General features: G+C 44.3%; 1 pseudogene; it reads left to right on the top strand.

Moving 5' to 3' along the window:
• The first annotated feature begins 2,064 nt into the window (after window positions 1-2,064).
• Window positions 2,065-25,313, top strand: LOC136465436 (phosphatidylinositol 4-phosphate 5-kinase 6-like; annotated as a pseudogene).
• The last annotated feature ends 163 nt before the right edge of the window (window positions 25,314-25,476 follow it).

Here is a 25,476-nt window from a genome sequence, read left to right as displayed (position 1 = left end):
GAGTGGGGAGGAAGAGAGGCTGACTGCGCTAAGTATACCTATATATACGTGTAGACGAATATCGGGCCAGCTTGGGCCTGATGGGCCTAGGCCTTTTCCATGGCGGGCTTTTAACATTGTCCGCCACTGTAAATTGATTTATCGTGGCGGACACCTTACGATGTCCGCCACGGTAAATAGGGTATTTACCGTGGCGGGCATCTTAATATGTCTGCCATGGTAAATCGATTTACCGTGGCGGGCAAAAGTGCCCGCTGCGGTAAATAAAAAATGCCCGCCACGGTAAATCGTGGGATTTACCGCAGCGGGCAAAAATAGGTGTCTGCCACGGAGTGCAAAAGTGCAACGCTACGCATATTCGTTTGTGTAGTAGTGAGGAGTACATGATGAAGCTGTATATTTAGCTAAACCATAAACAGGAAGTCATTTCCTATCCTACTTAGGAGTATATTTAACATTTTTATATATGTCTTTAGGACGATGGAAAGTTTCCACTTTTTTCATGGATCTACTACATGACGCTTTTTTTATGGATATCCATTTAAATATTTGAGAGATTACCTGGTAGATTTATTGGTCAACCATCTTAAGATCGTGGTGAAACGATATGATCGTTGCATGTGCTCATACTACATGTATATTTATACTTAGGCTACTCCCAATAGGTAGTTAATTTAATGCCATGTAGTTTATTTTTGTCGATGTGGTAAAAATAAAATGTACTACTAGTAGGTTGTAAAAAAAAACTAGGCATCGTTAAAATCTACAGCATACAAAATAAGATGCTAGCTACACCGTGCATACGAACAGTTGAGAGCACTGTAGTACAAACTACAACCAGACTTGGTCATCAGAACCTAAAACAGTTTCCCGGCGAAGTCGTTGATGACGTCGTTGAACGACAGCGACGCCATGTCCCTGAACTGCCTAAGGTCGGCCGTGCTCCGGCCGAGCAGCAGCGCCACCTTGGTCTGGAACACCTCGCCGTTCTCCCTGCGCTCGACGTCAGCCTCGGCGAGGCACGCCTCGATGTCCTCCTGGACCTTGCGGTAGAACCCGGCGACGTTGTGGAACATGTCGAACAGCATGCCCACTTGCCAGCCGTGCTCCACAGTGTTGGCCGCCTCCGCCAGCGCGCCGCACAGGCATGGGCGGCGCCAGGGGTATGCACATGTATGCCATGGAATACCCATATTTTGGGAACAAAAACAAATACATATACAAATGTATAATGGTATAGCATGTTGGTATACTGGATGTTGCTGTTAGATTGATCTCTAACCCCAACTGGACCCAACAGCCCAGTTGGGCCTTTGATTCGCGCCCTGATCGGGGACGCCTAGCCCACCATGGCTGGAGGGCCCCTGTCACACTGCGCTATAAAAAAGAGGTGGGGGCCGGCGGCTCTTATGACGAGGTTGACCTGAACCGAGCTCCCCACCGACATCTAAACCCTAATCCGATCTAGAGGGCACGCAGTCAGTGACGGGAAGCCACCAGTCGCGCCACCTCCGGACTCCACTGCCTTCACCGCCGGTCGCCACCGCGCATCACCGATGCCATCTTCACCACCCGTCGCTGCCCTAACGCAGACATCGACTCCATGGCGGACGCTAGCGGATCTTCCACCACTGCGGTGTCAGGTTTGACACGTCCATCTACTACCTCTCCCTTTCTCTCATTTTACCTGCTCTAGTAGACGTTCTAGGTTTCGTGATACTATTCAACATAAAGTAGCCCCTCGGATCTAACCCCTAGTTCGATCCAGATTCTCACAATGGTATCAGAGCCAGGTTTTCTAGGGTTTTAGATCTAGAACGGGTAAACCGATTAGAAAAGGAAAAAAAGGTTAGATCCAGTGCGGCTCTAACAAGAACAGAGGGTTCGGATGAACCCTAACCCTAATTGGGTGAAAAAAAGAAGAAGGAGGGCTCGGTTTCACATCTAAACCGAACCCTAAAACCCGAAATCAATTCGGGGAAAAGAACAACAGTGAAACCCTAACCCTAACCCTAACCCTAATCCCCAAATCGGATGAAATCCGAGAAGAAAATCCAAAAGCAGATGAAGGAAAGGATATGGGGATGTTGGGGGAAAGGGAGGCCTACCTCGCCGCTGCGCAGCGCTGCTGTCTCGCCGGCGCGTGGGGAGAAGAAGGCCGAGCCGGGGGTGTTGCTCGCCGGGCTCCAGCCAAAAAGGCGTCGTGGCCAGGCCGCTCGACGGCGGCGCGCTCACCCGCTGGGGAGCGCGCACGCCGGTGAGGGGGCCGGCGACGGCGCCATGGCTGCCTGCTCCACCGTCGTCGCTCTCGGTGGCTCGCTGGGTGCTGCTGTGCTGAGGAGAGAAGAGAGAGAGAGCAAAGTGAAGAATGGCCGCTAGGGTTTCGGGTCGGACGGCGCGGCGGCGTTTTATTCGAGCGATATCGCCGCTCGGCTGTCGGATCGGCGCGGACGACTTAGATCGAGCGGGCCAGCGATGCGGTCCAGGCGAGCGCGCACAGCCGAGTGACTTTGCCGTCCTAGGCCTAGGTTGCGGCCTGGGTGCGGCCGGGTGTCGCGCAAGGGAGGCAGACCGGGCCCAATTCCCGGCTAGGCCGAATGAACAGTGATGAATTGAATCAGTTTTTTGTTTTTTCTTTTTCCAGTAAATGTTTATTTCCTAGAAAATGGATAAATGGCTTAAAGAAAATAGAAAAGAGAATTTTCCTGTGGGTAAAATTCACTAAATTGAGATTATTTTTCCGCTGCGTATTTAAAGATGTTATTTTCATTATTAAATTCGAACCAATGGGAGAATTAAATTTTAAAAATGGATATGTTTTAATTGATTATAGTATTGTTATTATTCTGACCAACGTTGATTATTGGCAATATTATGATGAGTTCTTTGTCATACATTAATTCTATTTCTGCCCAACGGTGATGTAGATTTAATGTATGAACAGTTGTATGTTTTAATTTTGATCAACATTGAAATCAAGGCATACAATTGTTGTCATTATTTATGTTCTCACACTATATGAATTGTGTTTTCAGGTGGATATAACTTGATGGGTTGTATCAAAGAGATCCCCACTCTCAAAGGTGATAACTACATGGAGTGGAAGAAAAAGATAGACCTGGCCTTCATCTTAGCTGAGGTGGACTGGGTAGTCACCACACCGTGTCCCACAGAGCCTGTGGCACCGGTGAGGGAGACAAATGAGACTAATGCCGCTTGGGCAACAAAAGAGAGGGATTTTGCATCCCAAAGAATGTCCTATGACCTTGAGCATAGGAAGTGGGTCACTGCCAACAAGAAATATTTGGCTGTGATAAAGAATATGATTGAGCCTGCAATTGTGGACTCAATCCTAGAGTGTGACACCGTCACTGAGTACCTTAAAAGAATAAAGAGTCAGTTCACTGGCTCTTCAAAGACATATGCTACCCAGCTGATAAAGTAGCTGGTGACAGAGAGGTACTCAGGTAATGGTGGCATAAGAGAGCATATACTAAGGATGAGCAATTTGGCATCTAAGCTAAAACCAATGGATCTGGCTCTCAAGGAAGAGTTCCTTATCCATCTGATTTTTGCTTCCTTGCCAAAAGAGTTTGACACTTTTATTGTCAACTACAACATACAGCCCAAGAAGTGGGACATGGAGAGGCTTATGGCTATGAGTGTGTAAGAGGAGGAGAGAATGAAAGCTGCCAATGGTGGCTCTATCAATTATCTGAAAGATAACAAGAAAAAGAATACTAATCCTAACTTCTCCTCAAAGTCAAAGGGAAAGGGTCCCATGCTGCATCAGCCTCAGCAGAACAAGTTCACAGTAGAGAAAGACAAGTGTCTCTATTGTAAGAAGATGAGACATTATAAGAAAGATTGTCTCAATTACTTAAAGATGATCATGGCAAAGAAAGGTGAGAACATTATTACGTTCATAAATGAATCCCTGTATGTACAGTATTCGAAATCTACTTGGTGGATTGACTCAGGTGCAACTGTTCATGTTGCTAATTCTTTACAGGGATTCCATTCGACGAGGACTACGCAAAGAAGGGAAAGACATGTTAAAGTTGCAAATGGAGTCTGAGCAGAAGTTGAAGCCGTTGGCGATCTTTCTCTAGAGCTTGCTGATGGTTTCAAACTTATACTTAGAGATGTTCTTTATGTTCCCTTGTTACAGAGTAACTTGATTAGTGTTTCATGTTTGGACAATGATGGATATGATTGCTATTTTGGAAATGGCAAATGTAAGATAACATTTAATAATGCATGTGTTGGTCTTGTTATCTTACAAAATGAGCTTTATTTGTTATCACTATGTGATGATGTAAATGTTGTATGCGATAATGAGAACGTTGCGTGTGACAATGTGAATGTATCCTCGTCTGCGGATGTAAACAGAAAACGAAAGAGAGCTCACAATGCATTGTCGAAATTATGGCACTGTCGTTTTGGCCATATTTCGAGGGGGAGAATAGAAAGACTAGTTAAGAATGATATTCTTCCTCTATTAGAGCTCTCAGATTTAGAACAATGCAGAGATTGCATTAAAGGAAAGTATGTAAAGAAAATTAAGAAAGATGACAAACAAAGCGCATGAATTCTATAGATTATTCACACAGACATCTGTGGTCCATTTCCTGTAAAGAGTGTGGATGGTTATGATTCATTCATAACATTCATAGATGATTACTCCCGTTATGGCTATATTTATCCAATCAAAGAAAGAACAGAAGCATTGGATAAATTTAAGATATTTAAGGTAGAAGTTGAAAACCAACACAATTTAAAGATTAAGATAGTTAGGACCGACCGTGGGGGGAGTACTACGGTCGGCATACCCCATATGGCCAAGTTCCTGGACCTTTTGCAAGTTTCTTACAGGAGAATGGCATAGTAACCCAGTATTCTACACCGGGCGAACCTCAACAGAATGGAGTAGCTGAAAGACGCAATCGTACCCTGATGGATATGGTGCGTAGTATGATAAGTTACTCCACCTTACCGATGAGCCTATGGATGGAGACGTTAAAAACCACCATTCATATTCTTAATAGAGTACCAAGTAAGTCGGTGCCAAAAACACCGTATGAGTTGTAGACAGGAAGAGTACCCTCACTAAACCACTTATGTGTGTGGGGGAGTCATGCTGAGGCTAAAGTATTTAACCCAAACATTGGAAAGCTAGATTCCAAAACAGTAAGTTGCCATTTATTGGCTACCCAGAAAAGTCAAAATGTTTTTGTTTCTACTATCCAGATAGACATACAAAGTTTGTGGAAACGAGACACGCTGTCTTCCTAGAGGATGAAATGATGAGGAGGAGCATGGTAGCTCGAGAAATTGACCTTGAAGAGAAGCGGGTGTATGCGCCTACTCCGATGATTCATGAGCCTTTTTTCTCACTACCTGCTGTCGCTGCACCGATAGTACAGGATACTGTGGTGCCAACACCTGTTGTTATTCCGCCTGTGGCAACAATGAATAATGATGAGGAACCTATTCTTTAGGATCCTATTGAACCAATTGCCACACATGAGGGGGAGCAACAACAGCCTCAAACAGAAGATGTGCCAAATATAGAGACCCCTAGAAGGTCTCAAAGAGTTAGAAAATCAGCTATTCCTGCTGATTATGAAGTGTACAACACTGAGAAATTTCAAATGGAGGATGATCCCACCTCATTTGAAGAAGCCATGAGAAGTGATCATTCATCAAAGTGGCTTGAGGCCATGGAAGATGAAATGAAATCTATGAATGCCAATAAAGTTAGGGATTTGAAGATAATTCCTAAAGGAACCAAAACAGTAGGCTATAAATGGGTCTACAAAACAAAACTTGACTCTCAAGGGAATATAGAGAGATATAAAGCATGACTTGTGGCAAAAGGCTTTACGTAAAGAGAAGTGATTGATTACAATGAGACATTTTCTCCAGTCTCATGTAAGGATTCCTTCAGAATCATAATGGCATTAGTGGCACATTACGATTTAGAATTACATCAGATGGATGTAAAGATGGCATTTCTCAACGAGAACTTGGAGGAAAGTGTTTACATGGCACAACTGAAAGGTTTTGTCATGGAAGGAAAAGAACGAATGGGATGCCGCCTAAAGAAATCCATTTATGGATTAAAACAAGCTTCAAGACAGTGGTACTTGAAGTTTGATCAGACAATAAGGAATTTTGGGTTTAAAGAGAATGTAGAGGACAATTGTGTCTATACAAAGTTTAAGAATGGGAAGTTCATCTTTCTTGTCCTATATGTGGATGATATCTTACTTGCTAGTAGTGATGTCAGTCTACTACTAGAGACAAAGAAGTTCTTGTCCTCAAAAATTGAAATGAAAGATCTTGGTGAAGCTTCGTTCGTTCTAGGGATCGAGATTCACCGAGATAGAAGTAAAGGGGTATTAGGACTGTCACAAAAGGCATACATAGAAAAGATCTTAAAGAAATTTAGTATGCACAAATGTAGTCCCTCACCTGCTCCTATAGTCAAGGGCGACAGATATAGGGATTTTCAATGCCCTAGGAATCAATATGAGATCGATCAAATAAAAGCGGTTATATATGCTTCAGCTGCCGGAAGCTTACAATATGCTCAAGTATGCACGCGCCCTGACTTGGCATTTGTTACCGGGTTACTTAGTAGATTCCAGAGCAATCCTGGAACAGAACACTGAAAATTGGTAAAGAAAGTCTTGCGTTATTTGTAAGGAACGAAAGGCCTCATGATGACGTATAGAAGATCTGATTCACTCTATATAATGGGATATTCAGATTCTGATATGCGGGAGATGATAGAAAATCCACGTCTGCATATGTATTCACTCTCGTAGGGGGAGCTATTTCATCGAAAAGCTCAAAGCAAACCGTCACTACATCGTCCACAATGTATGCCGAGTTTGTAGCGTGTTATAAGACAACGGGCTGGTGAACTGGCTAAAGAAGTTCATACCCGGTTTGAAGGTGGTTGACGACATCTATAGACCACTTAAGTTATACTGTGATAATAATCCGACAATACAGTATGGTCACAACAATAAGTCAAGTGGTGCTGCCAAACACATTGACATAAAGTATTATATTGTGAAAGATAAAGTCTGGGATCAAGTCATAAGTCTTGAGCATATAAGTACAGTAAAGATGCTCGTGGATCCGCTTACAAAAGGCTTACCACCCAACGTGTTCAGAGAACATATAGCCGTCATGGGTTTATGGGAAAGCCTATAATTTCTGGACAAAAGAAGGCCCAAAGATAAGTATCTATTTTAGAATAGAGTAGTGTGTTGTAGCTGTTAAATCTATCGGCAATGGACCATGACGGTGAGACATGCTCTATGCGTTAATCTGTAATGGAATGAACAAAAGTAAATGATATGAAAGTGAAAGATGGAAAGAGATCAAGGGGGAGATTGTTAGATTGATCTCTAATCCCAACTGGACCCAACGGCCCAGTTGGGCCTTTGATTCACGCCCTAATCGGGGGCGCCTAGCCCACCATGGCTGGAGGGCCTCTGTCACACTGCGCTATAAAAAGAGGTAGGGGCCGATGACTCTTATGACGAGGTTGACCTAAGCCGAGCTCTCCACCGACATCTAAACCCTAATCCGATCTAGAGGGCACGCAACCAGTGATGGGAAGCCACCAGCTGCGCCGCCTTCGGACTCCACTGCCTTCACCGCCGGTCGCCACCGCGCATCACCGACGTCGTCTTCACCGCCCGTCGCTGCCCTAGCGCAGACATCGACTCCATGGCTGATGCTAGCGGATCTTCCACCACTGTGGTGTCAGGTTTGACACGTCCATCTACTACCTCTCCCTTTCTCTCGTTCTACCTGCTCTAGTAGACGTTCTAGGTTTCGTGACACTATTCAACAGAAAGTAGCCCTCGTCAACACGGCGTCGAGGAGGGAGTCTCTGCCGTGTTGACGAGGGCTGGCCTCTGCACTCTGCAGCAGAACAGAACGGGTGGTACGGCACTACTGCAGTCTGCCGTTTCGGACGAATCCAAGTCGAGGTCGACGATGAAGCACTCAAGACTCAAGGCCTCGTTTGATTGCAAGTTTTTTCATTCTCTCTCCATCACATCAAATCTTTGACACATGCATGGAGTATTAAATGTAGATAAAAAAATAACTAATTACGCAGTTTGATTGTAAATTACGAGACGAATCTTTTGAGCCTAGTTAGGCCATGATTAGACAATAATTGTCAAATACAAACGAAAGTGCTACAGTGTCAAATACTAATTTCTAACCCTAATCTAAACAAGGCCCGAGACTTGCACCACTGAATCAGCTGATGTTGACGAGACCTCGCCACTGGCGACACTGACCTGATGAGGGCTACGGTATCCGTGCCGGTCAAATTCTCTTAAATTTGACTATGTTTCTAAAAAATATTAGTGACAATTGTATCTCTAACTAAGTTTTTTTTTATAAAAATAGATTCAATGATATATCTAATAATACTAATTATGTGTCATAAATAGTAATATTTGCTTATATATATTGGTTAAAGTTGAGCACGTTTGACTTCTCGGAAAATGAGAACTACAGTTAAAAAGAGAAAGTTTGACTAAGTTTATAGAAAATATTAGTAACATTTGTATCTCTAAATAAGTTTTTTAATAAAAAATAGATTCAATGATATATCTAACGATACTAATTATGTGCCGTAAATATTAATATTTGCTTATATATATTGGTTAAAGTTGAGCACGTTTGATTTCTCGAAAAGTGAAAACAACAGTTAAAAAGAGACTGAGAAAGTAACTCATAAAAATTAAGCTTATTTGCAAATGTCTTGTATCCCTAGCCTCGAGCCTTCGAGCCACGACAAGACATGTTTTCTTTTTTCAGGTAAGAATGACCGGCTCCTTAAACTACTAGTCCAGTAGTGCCGATTGATGTATTTGTTGGGAATTTGAGCGACATGATATAAACTCAGCGTATAAAATAACATGAAGTATGATACCTAACTTGATACCAAATATATATACAAGTCTATTTAGATTTGCCCTAGCATTTTTAAACCCTTCTGTTTATTTCAAGGCGTACACACAACTCAAGATCGAAACTCGTCAATTCTTATAAATGTAGATTATATGGCACCCAATTGGCATAATTGGGTTCATATTCGAAAACATTGTCATATACATGGTGCTAATATAAATCCATAGTCATGCACTATAATAATCCTATATAAGATATTAATAATGATCAAAGTGTGTCCTTGGAAACATCACACATAGCGCCGGGTTAGACCAGGGTGGCTTTTACCACCAATACATCTAAAATTTTAAATTGATAAATAATAATATATTTTGAAAGAAATTTTCAGTGATAACACCATATTATTGGACAGTATCCAATTCTAATTTATAAGAAAAAAATTCCAAAAGGATCTCCTTCTGAAACTTTCCAATTACGAGTAGTTCTCGAACGAGCACTCAAAAAGATTATGGCGGATCCTCGTTATTAGGCATCATTGAATTAACTAGTTTTTGAAATAGTCTTTTTTTAGCTTAGCCCAATTCATGCATGATTCCGGATAATCCTCTTAGTTGGAAAACTAAATAGTTCGAAAGGCATATGAAATTTTCAGTGATAACACCGTATTATTGAACAGTGTTTATATCCTACTCCATAGGCTAGTGGCAGTATGATATGATCAAGTTGCGCCACACCACTGGCAACCAATTAATTGTAAGGAATCCCGAGAGGAATATTCAGATTAGTTAGCTGGACCAGTTCGCCGTGCAAATGTGCATGTATTGTTAGTAAAATTCTTGGACCGGATCAATGCAAGTTCATGAATATGAATTCATGCATGCATGTACCTTTTCTAGCTCATGTATGCCAATTGCCAAGTTGATGGTACTCTGTGATCAGTCAGTCTCGACCAACACCCACCGGCCACCGCGCGCTCCTAGCTCGCTCACTGCCTTCGTTGGGAGGTCGCTGATGATCGAAGACATGATCAACACCTAGCTCCCTTGGTCACACGGAACGCACGGGCACGGACCTGATGAAGTGGGCCTCAATGCAAGTTCGTGGCACCAAATTTTGTGACGCACAAAGTGTCCCTGAACCACAGGGAACATTTTGGAACACAAGCTAGCTAGCTGCGGTCTGCGGAGTACGGACCATTGTACATACATGCCTAATGACTAATGACTAATGAGGTCGTCCTCTCTAGCTAGCTAGTTTCCGCGTTCACGAATGAACTTTTATTTTGTTGTTTTGGAACGTTACATATGTAGAGGTGGAGTTTATTTTAGAGTAAAATGCACCGGAGGTCCATTAATTTTCGTTGGGGTGTCATATAGGTCCATCAACTTTGAAACTGTATTTTTTTTTCATAAACTTTTAAAATAGCTCACTGTAGGTCCATATCTATTTATTTAACCTTAAATTCGACACACATTTATAGAAAACCCCCTCGGACACACTGTAGCCGCGTAGCCTGACCTAAAAAAAAGGAGCTGCTTGACCTGCGTTTTGCACAGGGCCGGGTAACCTCAAAGCTCAGGTCAACGAGCTGCTGGTCTTGGGGACAGCAACTGATACAGTGATACCTTTGCTGTGCCATGAAAAGAATTGAAAAGTAGTAAGTATAATTTTTCAAAGAAAAAAAAAGAATTGAAAGGCCATCACGCCCAGCCTCCTCCACGTCAGCTCCTCCGTGTCCAGCACCATCTACCAGTACCACCGCGAGGACGGCGAGGACAATGACACCAGCACCGACGGCGGCAACGACTCGGACGGCGCCGGCGAGGATGAGGACGCCGAGGCACTCGGCGAGGCCACGCAGGCGGAGCAGCTGCTGCCCAGCGGCGACTTCTACCAGGGCGACCTACGCGGGGACCTCCCGCACGGCGCGGGCAAGTTCTTGTGGACCGATGGCAGCATGTACGAGGGCGCCTGGCGCCGCGGCCGCGCGTCGGGCCGTGGCAGTTCTCTTGGACCTCCGGCGCCACCTACGAGGGTGACTTCGCCGGCTGGTACATGCACGGCCAGGGCACCTACATCGGCGAGTTCGGGGACACCTTCGCGGGGCTCTGGGCCAACAACCTCCGCCACGGCCAGGGCATGCAGGCGTACGCCAACGTCGACGTCTATGACGGCCACTGGCGCGACGGCCTTGAAAGCTCTAGTTTGGTTTTGGATAATTGATGAAACCCTAAGTGCTAACCTAGTTTATCAAAGTGATTATGAGATAGGTAGCACTACTCCAAGTGATGAAGCAATGGCGAAGATCATGACAATGGCGATGGCATGGTGATGATCAAATGCTAAAACTTGGAAAAGAAGAAAGAGAAAAACAAAAGGCTCAAGGCAAATGTATTAAATATAGGAGCCATTTTATTTTAGTGATCAAGACACTTAGTGAGTGTGATCACATTTAGGATAGATAGCCGTACTATTAAGAGAAGTGAAACTCGTATCGAAATGCGGTTATCAAAGTGCCACTAGATGCTCTAATTCATTGCATATGCATTTAGGATCTAGTGGAGTGCTAACACCCTTGAAAATGTTTGTGACAATATGCTAACACATGTGCACAAGGTGATACACTTGGTGGTTGGCATATTTGAGCAAGGGTGAAGAAGATAGAGTCGAAGAGGAGTTAGTCGTGCTGGTTATAGAGTGACCGGACGCGTCCGGTATGTGACTAGACACGTCCGGTATCTTGGCGACAGACTCAGCGACCGGACGCGTCCGGTCGCCACACCGGACGTGTCCGATGTTAATCAGAAACCGCAGTATATGGAGGACAGCCGATCGTACGCTGGCAGCGTCCGGTCTGGTATCACCGGACACGTCCGGTCAGGCTAGGTTGCTTACTGTACTCCACCGGACGCTGCGGCTCAGCGTCTGGTCATTTGTGACTCTGCATCCGGTATGAGCGTCCGGTTGTCAGCAGAATGCGCAGCAACGGCTATGATGGTTTGAACCGGACACGTGGCAGTCTAGGGCTACCGGACACGTCCAGTTTACCGACCGGACGCATCCGGTATTCACGACCGGAGTGTCCGGTGCTGCGTCCGGTGCAGTGTGACCAGAGCGTCCGGTCAACGCACAGTCAGCCTGTTTTTTGAGCCAACGGCTCTATTTGATGGGGGCCTCTATTTAAAGCCCCTTGGCCGGCTCAAGCTACAACACTTGCACATTTTCATTGACATAGCAACCTTGTGAGCTTAGCCAAAGCCCTCCCACTCATCTCTATAATTGATTCATCATCTTTGTGAGATTGGGAGAGAATCCAAGTGCATTGCTTGAGTGATTGCATCTAGAGGCACTTGGTATTTGTGTTGCGCTGCGGATTTTGCTTGTTACTCTTGGTGGTTGCCACCACCTAGACAGCTCGGTGCAGTGGTGGAGGATCGGCACGAGTTGGTGATTATTCGTGGTCGTCTCCGGTGATTGTGAGGGGAGTTGTACCTTCCCCGGCGGAGTGCCAAAAAATAACTTTAGTAAATTGCTCGTGTCATTGGGTTACCTCACTTGTGGGTCAGTTCTTGCGGTGTCCAATCGTGTGGATGAGGTTTGTGAAACACCTCTTAGGTCGACACAATGGGGACGTAGCGTGTTGGCAAGCACGTGAACCTCGGGAGATAAATCAGTTGTCTCTTGTCATTTGCATTCTCCTGATGATTGGCTTAATCTTTATCTTGTGATTGGTTCATTCCTCTACACGGCGGTATAACCATCCTACTCACTCGTTTATATTCTTGTAAACTAGTTGTAGCAAGCTCTTTAGTGTAATTAGATTTGAGAGCTTGCTTTGCTATTTAAGTTTGCTTAGTGGAGCTCTTTAGAGTAGAAAGATTGAGAGCTCTTAGTGAGTAGTATCATAGAAAGTTGAGTGTTTAGTAATCATTGCAACTAGAATTGTTGGATAGGTGGCTTGCAACCCACGTAGAGCTAGAGCAAGTTTGCATTACGCTATTTGTCTTACTAATCAAATTGCTCTAGTTGATTTGTAGAATTTTAAATAGGCTATTCACCCCCCTCTAGCCATATTAGGACCTTTCAAGTGGTATCAGGGCCATGGTCACCATTTGATTGAAGGCTTAACAACCTCGGTGTAAAATTATGGCTCAAGTTGTGTTCAACCATGTGGGGGGCAAACCACCGTTCTTTGATGGCACATGCTATGATTATTGGAAGAGAAAGATAAGGATGTATCTTGGTTCAATCAATGATCAAGTATGGGAAGTGACCGAAAATGATTATGCTATCATTGATCCCGACAATCCCACCAACCAAGATAAGACCAACAAGCAATGCAACACAATGGCTCTCAACACCATATACAATGCCATTGATTCCAAGATGTTTGAGCAAATCAAGGATTGTGAAAGAGCAAATGAGGTGTGGACAAGATTGGAGGAAACATATGAGGGCACACCGGCGGTGAAGAGTGCCAAGTTGTACATTCTCAAGGACAAATTGACAAGCTTCAAGATGAAGGATGATGAGAGCATTCCTGAGATGTTCCATCGGCTACAAGTAATTGTTAATGACTTAAAGGCTTTGGGAGAAAAGATCAAGGATGATGATGTCTCTCATCGGTTCTTAATGTGCCTACCTCCAAGATTTGAGATGTTGAGATTGCTCATTATAAGAGGAGGATTAAAGGAGATTACCCCCAACCAAGTACTAGATGATGTCATGACCCAAGAGACATACCGTGTGGAAAGGGAGGGGGATGACAAGGATAACAAGAAGGAAGAAGAAGACAACAAGAAGAAGAGTATAGCATTCAAGGCTATCTCATCATCATCCAAGAACAAGGGCAAGTCCAAGAAAGAATCAAGTGATGATGATGATCTTAGTGATATTGATGATGAAGCTATGGCCTTCTTTGTGCGCAAGATGGGAAAATTCATGAAGAAAAAGGGCTATGGTGCAAGAAAGAGAAGAGATCACACCAAGAGCAAAGAGTATGTGAGAAGATGCTATAATTGCAAGAGCCCCGATCATGTTGTAGCAAATTGTCCCTACAATAGTGATAATGATGAAGATGAGAAGAAGAAGCACAAGAAAGATAAGAATGAAAAGAAGGAGAAGAAGGAGAAGAGAATGACCTTCCAAAAGAAGAAGGGTGGAGGCTATGTAGTCACTTGGGATAGTGATGGCTCTTTGGATAGTGATAGCTCTAGTGATGATGACAAGAAATCTATCAAGAGAGCACTAGCAAGCATCGCCATCAACAACAAGCCCTCCATCTTCAACACTCCATCGACGTGCCTCATGGCAAAACCTACCAAGGTAAAATATGATGTGAGTGATGATGATAAATGTGAAAGTGATGCTTATAGGAGTGATGATGATGAGGAGTACCCCAAGGAGGAGCTCATGGACATGTGTGAGCAAGTGCATACTTGCTTTGAGATGAAGAGAAAGGAGTGCAAGGAATTGAACAAGAAAGTCAAATTTCTTGAGCAATCCCTTGATGAGCTCAATGCCACTCATGAGAGGCTAATGGAAGCCCATGAGAAGCTTGGCAAAGCTCACTCTAAGCTTGAAAAGGCTCACTCCTCTCTCATTGAGCAAGTCAAAGTGGAGGAAGCCAAGAAGGAGCAAGTGATCATGACATGTGATGTGGGACTAACATGTGATCTTATTGATGAATCTATTTTTGTTGCTCCCACTAACACTTCTTGTAGCACTACTACTTCCACTTCACCTTTGAGTGATGGTCTCACTTGTGATGCCTCACTTATGGTGGAAAATGAGAACCTCAAGAAGGAGGTGAATGAGCTCACTCATGCCTTAGGCAATGCCTATGGTGGAGAAGCCCACTTGCTAAAGTGCTTGGGTAGCCAAAGGTTTTCTCTCAACAAAGAGGGATTAGGCTATACCCCCAAGAAAGGCAAGGCGGCCTTTGTCACTCCTAAAGCTAGCTTTGTGAAGGGCAATGGTCGGTTTTGCAATAGATGCAAGCAAGTTGGGCATATAGAGCAAAATTGCAAGATTAACAAGAACAAGCTACCTAATGTATCCTCAATCAAATTTGATTGTTGTTACATGCTATATAAGGGTGCCAATGGTGTGAAGGCTAAGTTCATTGGTACACCAATTGTGGGCCCAAAGAAGAAGGCCATTTGGGTACCAAAGACCTTGATAACTAACCTACAAGGACCCAAGCAAGTTTAGGTACCTAAAAAGAATTGATCTTCTTTTGTAGGTAAACTATAAAGCCGGAGGAAGGCATTGGGTGCTTGATAGTGGGTGCACACAACACATGACCGGTGATCCAAGAATGTTCAATTCAATCAATGAAAACAAGAGCAATGAGATTGATAGTATCACATTTGGTGACAATGGCAAAGGCAAGGTCAAAGGGCTTGGTAAGATTGCAATATCCAATGACTTGAGCATTTCCAATGTGCTATTAGTAGAGAGCTTGAACTTCAACCTATTGTTGGTAGCTCAATTATGTGATCTTGGTTTCAAGTGCATATTTGGTGTGGATGATGTAGAGATCATAAGTGTAGATGGCTCTAACTTGATATTCAAAGGATTTAGATATGAGAATATATACTTGGTTGACTTCAATGCTAGAGAAGCTCAATTGTCAACATGTTTGATCACTAAGTCTAGCATGGGTTGGTTATGGCATAGAAGGCTTGGTCATGTTGGAATGAAACAATTGAACAAGTTGATTAAGCATGACTTAGTTAGAGGCTTGAAAGATGTCACATTTGAGAAGGATAAGCTATGTAGTGCATGTCAAGCCGGAAACTAGTTGGTAACACACATCCTAAGAAGAGCATGATGAGCACATCCAAGGCATTTGAGTTGATGTACATGGACTTGTTTGGACCAACCACATACACTAGCATTGGAGGAAACAAATATGGATTTGTGATTGTGGATGATTTCACTAGATATACATGGGTCTTCTTTCTTGGTGACAAGAGTGATGTGTTTGCAACATTCAAATCATTTGTCAAGGGTATTCACAATGAGTTTGAAACAACAATCAAGAAAGTTAGAAGTGACAATGGAAGTGAGTTCAAGAACACTAGAATTGATGAGTTATGTGATGAATTTGGAATTAGACATCAATTCTCGGCCAAGTATACTCCTCAATCAAATGGGCTAGTTGAAAGAAAGAATAGAACCTTGATTGATATGGCAAGATCAATGTTGAGTGAGTACAATGTGAGTCATTCATTTTGGGCTGAAGCAATCAACACGGCTTGCTACTATAGCAACCGACTCTATTGTCACCCCATGATGGAAAAGACACCTTATGAGCTATTGAATAGAAGAAAGCCCAACATAGCATACTTCCAGGTTTTTGGTTGTAAATGCTACATATTGAAGAAAGGCACTAGATTGAGCAAGTTTGAAAAGAAATGTGATGAAGGTTTCTTGCTTGGTTACTCCACTACTAGCAAGGCTTATATAGCTTGGAATTTGCCTAGTGGTACTCTTGAGGAGGTTCATGATGTGGAATTTGATGAAACAAATGGTTCCCAAGAGGAAGATGAGAATCTAGATGATGTAAGAGGCACTCAATTGGTCAATGCAATGAAGAACATGGACATTGGTGATATAAGGCCTAGAGAGGTGATAGATGTTGAAGATGACAAGAACCAAGTGCTCTCTAACTCAAATGTGCAAGCTAGTGGTTCTCATGATCAAATCCAAGCAAGCACTAGTGATGGCAATGTGCAAGATCAACAAATGGCTAGTTCATCATCTCAACCAAGTGATCAGTCAAATGCTAGCAATCAAGTGCAAGTGCTTCAACCAACCAATGTTGCAAGAGATCATCCATTGGACACTATCATTGGTGATATTTCAAGAGGTGTGCAAACAAGATCAAGATTGGCCTCATTTTGTGAGCGTTTCTCATTTGTGTCATCCATTGAACCTAAGAAGATAGATGAAGCTTTGAGGGATGTTGATTAGATCAATGCTATGCATGAAGAGCTAAACAACTTCACAAGAAACCAAGTATGGGATTTAGTTGAGAGGCCTAAGGACCATAATGTGATTGGAACTAAGTGGGTCTTTCGGAACAAACAAGATCAAGATGAGATAGTAATAAGGAACAAAGCAACATTAGTGGCTCAAGGTTACACTCAAGTTGAAGGTCTTGACTTTGGAGAAACATATGCCCCGGTTGCAAGATTGGAAGCAATTAGGATCTTGTTAGCCTATGCTTGTGCCCACAACATCAAGTTGTACCAAATGGATGTGAAAAGTGCATTTCTAAATGGGTACATCAATGAGCTTGTGTATGTTAAGCAACCTCCCAGTTTTGAAGATGAGAAGAAACCCAACTATGTCTACAAGTTGAGAAAGGCTTTGTATGGATTGAAGCAAGCACCTAGAGCATGGTATGAGAGATTGAGGAACTTCTTACTCTCTAAGGGATTCAAGATGGGAAATGTTGACACCACTCTCTTCACCAAGAAGCTAGGAAATGACTTGTTTGTGATGCAAATCTATGTTGATGATATCATCTTTGGATCAACAAATCAAGAATTTTGTGAGGAGTTTAGGAAAATGATGGCTAATGAGTTTGAAATGTCTATGATTGAAGAACTTAGTTACTTCCTTGGTCTTCAAATCAAACAAATGAAGAATGGCACATTTGTGAGTCAAGGCAAGTATATCAAGGACATGCTCAAGAAGTTTAAAATGGAGGAGAGTAAAGCTATTAGTACACCAATGGGGACAAGTGGAAGCTTGGATAGTGATGCTAGTGGCAACATGGTGGATCAAAATATATATCGGTCTATGATTGGAAGCCTACTCTATGTGACCACATCAAGGCCGGATGTGATGTTTAGTGTATGCATGTGTGCTAGATTTCAAGCCTCACCAAAAGAAAGTCATTTGAAGGCAACAAAGAGAATATTGAGGTACTTGAAGCATACACAACATGTTGGATTATGGTATCCCAAAGGAGCAAGATTTGAGTTGATTGGATATTCGAACTCCGATTATGCGGGATGCAAAGTTGAGAGAAAGAGCACATCGGGCACATGTCAACTATTGGGAAGATCACTTGTGTCTTGGTCATCAAAGAAGCAAAATAGTGTAGCACTTTCAACCGCCGAAGCAGAGTACATTTCGGCCGATAGTTGTTGTGCTCAATTACTTTGGATGAAGGCTACCTTGAGTGACTTTGGAATCAAGTTCAAGCAAGTGCCATTACTATGTGACAATGAAAGTGCCGTAAAGCTCACCAACAACCCGGTTCAACACTCAAGAACAAGGCATATAGATGTCCGTCATCACTTCATAAGAGATCACCAACAAAAAGGGGACATTTGCATAGAGAGTGTGGGCACCGAAGATCAACTTGCCGACATATTCACCAAGCCACTTGATGAGAAGAGGTTTTGCAAGCTAAGGAATGAATTGAATATACTTGACTTCTCAAATATGCGTTGATGCACCCCCACTATATGACATGCCTCTCCTTCGAGCCAAGCAAGGTAAAGTTGATTGACATGTCATCCATCCATTGCTAAGGACTTGTTTAGTGCATCTAGACATATTTCACATTTGAATAGGCTCATTCATGAAAATCAAATGAATTTGATGCTTATATGGTACCACTATTGCTTGTATGTTTGAAATGATCTAGTGGTAGCATATGACATGTTTATGGGCTTGTAAACCTAGTGTTTGATCTAGAAAATAAGCTATAAGTGTTTAACTCAACATGGTACAAGATAACCCTTATTTGGAGGTGTGAAGAAGCTTGTCCTTGGATCAAACCGAGTTAAATATCTTTTGCAAGTAATCTAGATTGAACCAAATTGGGAAAATGATCCTCATTTCATATGGTTTCACCCCAACCTATCTATAATTTGAGCTCACCTTTTGTGCTAATTGTTGACAAAGGGGGAGAGAAACAAAGATATGAGTGATAGGAGAGTATTTGACATAAGGGGAGAGATATGATAAAGGAAAGGGATCAATTAAAATTTTGAGCACACAAGTAGGGGGAGCAAGCTCATAAACTTGTATGTCGCATTTTGATGTGCATTTCATATATTTTCTTGCATAGCACAAGTTCTAAATTTCTAAATCCATGCTTGTGTGGTGTATGCTAGTTGTAGGTTTGAATGTTGAAATGAAAAACTAGCATGCATAGGCTAAATGAACTAGACCTATGTTCATTCTATGGAAACTAGACCCTTATTTGTAATATTGATCTCATGAGGTATTCTAGTTTTTGTGTATGTCTAGTTACTAATGATGCTAAGGATGGTATATTGGTGCACTCCAATTGGTATCATGCTTCAAAGGTCCATCTCTTATACCTTAGCATCATTTGGTACAAATTGACTCCTATATTTCCTATCTAAGCATATGTGCAAGCTTCAATCCAAACTCTTAGCACATATGTAGGGGAGCAATTACTACCATTTGGAGTTCATGAAACTTGTCCATATTCTTTTACACATGGTAGATATGCTTGGGCAAGCAACGTGAATTCAATTAAATCTCAATTCATATCTTTGTGAAAGGGTTGTCATCAATTACCAAAAAGGGGGAGATTGAAAGCTCTAGTTTGGTTTTGGTTAATTGATGAAACCCTAAGTGCTAATCTAGTTTATCAAAGTGATTATGAGATAGGTAGCACTACTCCAAGTGATGAACCAATGGCGAAGATCATGACAATGACGATGGCATGGTGATGATCAAATGCTTAAACTTAGAAAAGAAGAAAGAGAAAAACAAAAGGCTCAAGGCAAAGGTATTAAATGTAGGAGCCATTTTGTTTTAGTGATCAAGACACTTAGTGAGTGTGATCATATTTAGGATAGATAGCCGTACTATTAAGAGGAGTGAAACTCGTATCAAAATGTGGTTATCAAAGTGCCACTAGATGCTCTAATTCATTGCATATGCATTTAGGATCTAGTGGAGTGCTAACACCCTTGAAAATGTTTGTGAAAATATGCTAACACATGTGCACAAGGTGATACACTTAGTGGTTGGCACATTTGAGCAAGGGTGAAGAAGATAGAGTCGAAGAGGAGTTAGTCGCGCTGGTTACAGAGTGACCGAACGCGTCCGGTATGTGACCGGACACGTCCGGTATCTTGGCGACAGACTCAGCGACTAGACGCGTCTGGTTGCCACACCGAACGCGTCCGGTCGTGTCACACCCAATTTTAAGGATAAAATTGAATGCACAAAACTCGTGTGTGCCCAGGAATCAATCACACACACAAGCTGACAAATTACATAAAGTATCATCACAGTGTCTCATACATCAGAGTTATAATAAAACTTAGTCTTATACATCATAGTGGAAAGATAAAAAGATAATAAACTCTCATGGGCTTCATCACAGGGAAGGTCAACTGGTTGACCACAAGCCTAAAAATCCTCCGGGAATTCCTCATACCCGTTGTCATCTGTTACCCATCCGGGATTTTTATCCAAGTAAAGAAAATAAACAAGTGTAAGTACATTCCGTACTTAGCAAGCTAACATGGGGTTATGAAGCTCAAAAAGGAATGACTCTGGTTTACTGCAGTTAGCATTTTTAGTAAGTCAAGCTTTTATTCTCAGGTATTATCATATTATGCTTAAGCTCCCATTTAATTCCCATAAGAACATATATCAGGGTCAAGTGTACCATATATCATCATTGAACAATTTTAAATGATCATCAACAAGTAACCAGTTATTCTGTGAGTTTTTTGGGCCGCTCGTTACCGTGAGCACGGCTGTTATAACAGTTTGTTACCCTCTGCAGAGGTGGTGCACATTCACCGCGAGTCGTGATCCCCATATGCTCGGGTTAATTACTCCCATGTCACTACCAAGGTGAGCAGGCAGGGTACACTATGAAGCCATTTCATAGGTTTCCCTAACAAGTTAGGGCCGCTAGGTTTCCTTGGCAGGCAGATGTAGGAACCCCCCTTTCCTATGGCACATATCCATCGCGGCTATACTCATAGGAACAGAGGCAGCCCTATACCCAACGTGGCAAGCCCCATTTGCGCCAAAAAGGTAACCTCTAACTAGCTAGAAAAGATCCTATTACTGAGCTAAAGTCAGAGCCATATGACTCTCCCGGTTGCACTGTCAGTCCCAGCTTTTGCCGACAGATAAGTCCTTATGGAGGGCCGGGAGCAACATGAACAAAGGTCATTTGCACTTTCGCCCTATGGAACAGTTGTTACAAATCATGTTACTCACTTTGTTCCATAGTATCATTCATCAACATGTATATCTAGTTCAGTTAGAGCACTAGCAATCTACCCATATGCATTTAACCCATAGGAGACAAGGAACAGGATAAACAATCACTAGGTTGTCCTTACGGGTATCAAAATTAGACACATGCAAATGAGTAATTGATTAAAGTGAAATAGGACATCAAGGAAGGCCCATGCTATACTTGCCTTGGTTCACAAACTCGTGCTGGTCCTGCTGGTCGTCGAAGAATTCTTGGTCTCCAACGTTTTCCTCACCGTCTAAACGCGACCAACACGGCAACATACAACATTCCAAAAGCATTCATGCAAAGCAAACATTCCTATCATTAGAACAGTACACCAACAGTATTGAAATCAAGATAAAATGTTTGTAAACATAATCTATGTCTCGCTACGATCACGTCAACGCGAAGTTCACGAAAAACGGAGCTAAAATGCGAAAGTTATGATTTAAACGGGTTTTCCTATAGCCATATATTTAATTAAATCTAATTATGAAATTAAAAAGTTCCAAACTTGACTAACAGTAGATCCAACATGTAGCTTATGAAATTATGAAGCTAACGCGATTTGAATGGATCAATTCGGAGCTAAAACGACAATTTTATAAGCGAAACAGTTCAAATGGCATTTCTGTAAATACTGAAAACGTATTTTTGACTTAAACCGTGAAGTTTACGCTTTCCAATCGAGATTGCGCATTCGGGGAAATACGCCTTGGACTGCGGGTTAGGACTTAGAAAAGTCCAGGGACTCTTTTGCAAAACAGCCACGCGAAGGGGTATCGGCTGATCACGGCCGTCGGATCAAAAACGAGCGGTTCAGATTAGACTTGGGGAGGGAGAGAGGAGAAATCCGGCCGGCCACAGTGACGCCGGCGGTGAGGCGCCATTGCCGGCGGCGTGAAGGTCTCGGTCGCGCGCGGTTAGGGGCTAGGGTTCACCAAATGGAAATCCGAGCGCACCGGGGGACGTGGGGGAGGAAGGGGGTCGCGGCCATGCCGTTACAGCGGCTGGGAATGGCGGCTAGAGCGGTGGCCGCCATGGCCGGCGACCACGGCTCGCGGAGCTCGCGGCCAGGGCTCGAGAAGCCAAGAAACGAGAAACGAAAAGCATGGGAGGAGAGGGGAGAGTACGGAGATGCTCACCACGGCGAAAATCAGAGCGGAGGCGGCTCGGTGACGGTGGTTCGCGCGGAGGCGGACGACGGATTTCCGGCGACCTTCGGCTGCGGCGGTTGCGGCTTCCTCGGTGCTTGGTGAGCGCGAAGGGAGCGGGGAACAACAGCAGAGGGTGCGGGGACAGCCTCGGCTTCCTTTTGTAGAGGCAAGGGCACGAGGGGGGGGCGCTCCCACGACGTCGTTCGTGGGTGGCAGTTGCGGCCAGGCCAGGCTCGAGCGGTTCCGAGCCGCGCGGGGAAGAAGGCTGCGCCGACAAGCGGGGCCCGGGCGTCAGCGGCAGGGCATGGGGGAGCGTGGGCGACGGTTGCCTGGCGCGGCTTGCTGGGCTAGCGCGGCTGCTGGGCCGAGCGGCCGAGGCGTGCGGCTGGGCCGGCGGTTGGCGGGGAAAGGGGAGAGCTGGGCTGGGCTGCGGTGCTGGGCCGAGCGGGGAAAAGGGGAGAGGGGACCAGCGGGCCGATTTCAAGAAAGGAGAGGAAAAAAATATTCTTTCCTTTTCTATTTCTTCTATTTTCCAAAACGCTTTTTAAATTCAAGTTTCAATTCTCTTTGAAACCTTTAACAAATTCCAAGCATTCACCAAATGATATGCAGCAGCATGTATGCATCACAAAGTTTCTAACCTTATTTTTAAATTTTAATTCCACAAAATTTGTTATTTCCCTATCTTTTAATGCTCACACCCTTGCATAAATAAATCATATTTAGCTATTTTAAAAGAATGTCATTTTTAGGGTGTTACAGGTCGCCACACCGGATGCGTCTGGTGTTAATCAGAAACCGCAATATATGGAGGATAGCCGATCGGACGCTGGCAGCGTCCGGTCCGGTATCACCGGACACGTGTGGTCAGGCTAGGTTGCTTACTGTACTTCACCGGACGCTGCGGCTCAGCGTCCGGTCATTTGTGACTCTGCGTCCGGTATGAGCGTCCGGTTGTCAGCAGAATGCGCGGCAACGGCTATGATGGTTTGAATAGGACACGTGGTAGTCTAGGGCTACCGGACACATCCGGTATACCGACCGGACGCGTTCGGTATTCATGACTGGAGCGTCTGGTGCTACGTCTGGTGCAGTGTGATCGGAGCGCCCAATCGACGCGCAGTCAGCCCGTTTTTGAGCCAACGGCTCTATTTGATGGGGGCCTCTATTTAAAGCCCCTTGGCCGGCTCAAGCTACAACACTTGCACATTTTCATTGACATAGCAACCTTGTGAGCTTAGCCAAAGCCCTCCCACTCATCTCTATCATTGATTCATCATCTTTGTGAGATTGGGAGAGAATCCAAGTGCATTGCTTGAGTGATTGCATCTAGAGGCACTTGGTATTCGTGTTGTGCTATGGATTTCGCTTGTTACTCTTGGTGGTTGCCACCACCTAGACGGCTCGGTGCAGCGGTGGAGGATCGACACGAGTTGGTGATTGTTCGTGGCCGTCTCCGGTGATTGTGAGGGGAGTTGTACGTTCCCCGGCGGAGTGCCGAAAGGTAACTCTAGTAAATTGCTCGTGTCATTGAGTTACCTCACTTGTGGGTCGGTTCTTGCGGTGTCCAATCATGTGGATGAGATTTGTGAAACACCTCTTAGCCGCTGAACCACCAAGTGTTGGTCGACACAATGGGGACGTAGCGTTTTGGCAAGCACGTGAACCTCGGGAGATAAATCGGTTGTCTCTTGTCATTTGCATTCTCCCGGTGATTGGCTTAATCTTCATCTTGTGATTGGTTCATTCCTCTACACGGCGGTATAACCATCCTACTCACTCGTTTATATTCTTGCAAACTAGTTGTAGCAAGCTCTTTAGTGTAATTAGATTTGAGAGCTTGCTTTGCTATTTAAGTTTGCTTAGTGGAGCTCTTTAGAGTAGAAAGATTGAGAACTCTTAGTGAGTAGTATCATAGCAAATTGAGTGTTTAGTAATCATTGCAACTAGAATTGTTGGATAGGTGGCTTGCAACCCACGTAGAGCTAGAGCAAGTTTGCATTACGCTATTTGTCTTACTAATCAAATTGCTCTAGTTGATTTGTAGAATTTTAAATAGGCTATTCACCCCCCTCTAGCCATATTAGGACCTTTCAGGCCTGCAGGACGACCACGGCCGCTACATCTAGCGCCATGGCCACGAGTACATCGGCACCTGGAGGGCCAGCGACATGCATGGCTACGGGACCGTCATCTGGGCCGACGACGACCGCTACGACGGCGCGTGGGAGGACACCAGGCCCAAGGTCCAGGGCATGTTCTGGTGGGCCGACGATGGGATGTACATCGGCACCTGGTGCGAGGAGGCTGGCGCCGTGCACGCCGACGGCGTCTACTACCCGCCATCCGGTGGCCCCGCCGTGCCCGTGCCCTACGAGCCCTGTGACCCCTTCAACGCACTACTCTAGGAGTTGGAGGTGTGCGAGGGCAAGACGCCGTCGCTGATGCCGCCACAGAAGATCCTGACGTGGCCCGAGGTGGAGGCCGTGCAGAAGAAGCCAGTGTGGCGGCCGCCCAAGGTGAGCCTTCACCAAGGGAGGAGGTCCAGCGTGAGCAGGAGGAGTAGCGCGTCGCTGGACCTGGATATCCTGCAGGCCACCGCCGAGGGTGGCGAGAGCGAGGAGGCGCGCGCGGACAGGTCGTGCCTACGGACGTCGTCGTGCATGCGCACGCTGCCGAGGCCGGGGAAGAAGCAGGAGGAGACCATCTCCAAGGGACACAGGAACTACGAGCTCATGCTCAACCTGTAGCTTGGCATCAGGTGTTTAAGTGTTCTACACTGTTGTCGCCACGGGCATCACGAGCACAGGAGAGTGAGCACCAGAGCATGCATCGCTGCGGCGCCCTCGCCACGGTGGCTGGCTCAGCTTCACGTGCTCGCGCCACACTCGGTAGGGGGTTTTCTGCAAATATACGTTGGATTTAAGGTTAAATAAATGGGTATGGACCTACAGTGAACCATTTTAAAAGTTCGTGGACCCAAAAATACAGTTTCAAAGTTGATGGACCTATATGACACCCCAACAAAAGTTAATGGACCTCCGGTACATTTTACTCTTTATTTTAATTTATTGTTCTGGAATGTTCCATTTTTTTAGA

This window comes from Miscanthus floridulus, chromosome 7 (genome assembly GCF_019320115.1).
Source record: "Miscanthus floridulus cultivar M001 chromosome 7, ASM1932011v1, whole genome shotgun sequence".
Taxonomy (NCBI): domain Eukaryota; kingdom Viridiplantae; phylum Streptophyta; class Magnoliopsida; order Poales; family Poaceae; genus Miscanthus; species Miscanthus floridulus.
This window is presented reverse-complemented; position numbering and strand designations above follow the sequence as displayed.